This window comes from Chrysochloris asiatica, unplaced genomic scaffold, assembly GCF_000296735.1.
Source record: "Chrysochloris asiatica unplaced genomic scaffold, ChrAsi1.0 scaffold00013, whole genome shotgun sequence".
NCBI classification, from domain to species: domain Eukaryota; kingdom Metazoa; phylum Chordata; class Mammalia; order Afrosoricida; family Chrysochloridae; genus Chrysochloris; species Chrysochloris asiatica.
The window spans coordinates 10,337,316-10,340,052 of record NW_006408531.1 but is presented as its reverse complement, the minus strand read 5'-3'; positions in this window follow the sequence as shown (position 1 = coordinate 10,340,052).

Here is a 2,737-nt window from a genome sequence, read left to right as displayed (position 1 = left end):
AAAATGATTATATGACCCCTAAGTTGTCTGAGTTCTTTTTTTTTCATTCCTTGTTCAATAGTTCCTTCTTCCAATCATTCAAACCTTTAGAGAGATGCTTAGGTGACCTGCTTTCATAACTAGATAAGAATGATTTGTATTAGTGTGCTAATTATTTGTATTTTAAATGACTGTTTCTAAGGTGCTTGTAGGTGCTTCAATTCTTTTAAACAATCTTGTTTGCAACATTAATTTGTAGTGAGCTAGGGATTTCTAAACTCATTTGATGCATAGCTTCTGGAATCTGTGTGTGGAGGCACCAGTGAAGTACCCTCAGAATGTTGAGATAAGATTATCTTTTGTTAGTGAAATAAAGTAGCACAAACATGTACAAGATAAGATCAGCATCTTTAGCAGTAAAATCTCAGCTTCCTAGACCTCTGGGTACCTTGAGAGTTAGTAGGCACAAGAATTCCAAGCTCTAGAAAGGTATGCATTCCATCGTAAATTTAAACAGCTCTTCACTAATCTCTTGAGGCTCTGATTAGTGTGAAAGCCAGCTAAGTGCTGGATGGATGGACCAGCAAAGCTGAAGAACAGCCTTTGGTCTGTGGTGGCATCACCAAAGAAATGGTGGGGTGTGGTGACTAATCTGTCTGTCTGTCTCCCTTTCTGTGCTAAAACTGATACGCCTGCTGATATAACTTGAAATTCTAAATTGGTAGAATCCTGCTTGTAACGTAGTAGAATCCTACTTACTGATATTGTTCAATGTTTTGCCATTCTATGAAGCTTTTGTATGTTCTTGTTCTATCAAGACTGTACAGTTGAATAATATTGGTAGTGATCCAAACTATTTTATGTAGATGTGCTCCTAGAAATGAAATGTAACTAAAACTTATAAGTTTTCAATTTTCTTTAAATTTATCAAATTGCAAGTCCCCCATATGCTCTTATTTTAAATATCTAAACAAACAAACAAACAAACTTACTGTCATAGAATAAATTCTAACTCCTAGCGACCTTACAAAGGATTTCCATGGCTGTGGTTATGAATCAGACTGCTAATCTCACGGTCAGCAGTTCGAAACTCCCAGCTGTTCTGCGGAAGAAAGATGAGGCTTTCTACTCCTGTAAAGATTTTCAGCCTCAAAACCCCTCTGCAGGGTTGCTATGAGTCAGAACCAACTCCACAACCCACTATCACCACCAAATGTTTACAGAAACAGAAGCCTCATCTTACTTCTTTGAAGCAGTTAGTGGGTTTGAACTACTAACCTTGTTGTTAACAGCCTAAATCCAAACCCACAGTGCTATCAGGGCTCCTTTATTGTTTACAAGGCCTTGTGATTTTCCTTGGTAATTCTCACAATGTATGTTCATGTATTTGTGAGGTTCTTTGATTAGTATCTGTCTTTGTGATTTGTCTGTTGTTGGGTGCCTTTCAGTTGGTTCCGAGTCACAGACCTTATGTATACCCTTGCACCCCTTGTAATGTTTGAGCCCATTGTTGCAGCCAGTGTGCAAACCCATTGTCCTCTTTTTCACTGACCCTCTGCTTGACCAAGCATGCCTGTTCTTCTCCAGGTTCCTCCTGATGACATGTCCAAAGTATGTGAGACCAATTCTAACCATTGTCACTGCTCAGGAACATTGTAGCTGTATTTCTTTCCAGACAGATTTTTTCTGGCATTCCAAGTTACTATTCTTGGATAACACAATGGTTCCAAGGCATGGAATCTTTGTTCTTTCTTAGTCATTGTGCAGCTTTCACATGCATATGAGGCAATTGAAAACATCCTGGCTCAGTCAGGCACACCTTAGTCCTCAAAGTGACATCTTTACTTTTTAACACTTGAAAGAGGTTTTTTTGCAGCAGTTCTCTAGTGTTGCTATAACAGAAATACCACAAGTGGGTGGTCTGTAACAAACAGAATTTATTTTCTCACAGTTTAGGAGTCTGCCAGTCTGAATTCAGGACACTTCCTTTAGGGGAAGCATTTCTCTGTTGGTCCTTGTTCCTTGAGGAATTTCATTTGGTGTAGGATTTATCTGCTTCCATCTCTACTTGTTCCTTTCTGCCTAATAAACTTAAGGTGGATGGTTTGGGACACACCCTACACTGATATGGCCTTATTAACGTAATAAAGAAACCCCCATCTCCAAATGGTATTACATCAACAGGCAAAAAATCCAAACAAAATCCATTACTGTTGAGTTAATTCTGACTCACAGCCACTGTACAACACAGAGTAGAGCTATTGCAGTTTCCTAGGTAGTAAACTGTTTAGAGCGCTTGATGAGTGTGAACCTCAGAGCTTTTGGTTAGCAGCAGCCCAATGCTTAATCCACTGTGCCACCAGGACTGGGACTAGGCCTCTGGTGTGTCTCCAGTGTCATATCATCATATGATGAAAAGAATAGCACCTGACCCAGACAAAGTGATCAGAAAGCTGAAAAATTGATTACCTTTAACTCTGTAGTTAAGCACTTGACATGTAATCTTAAATCTCACTCTTTTTAAATTGAGAATGTTTTCCACTCTTTTAGAAAACATGCTATGGTGGTGGTGGCTGTGTACCTTGGAGTCGGTCCGTCTCATAGTGACCCTGTACCGGGAAATCTTTACCGGAGCACAAAGCCTCATCTTTCTCCTGTGGAACAGCTGGTAGTTTCGAACTGCTGACCTTGAGGTTCGCAGCCCGATTCGTAATCACTACGTTACTTGGTCCCTCTAAAATTTTTCCATATAAATCCT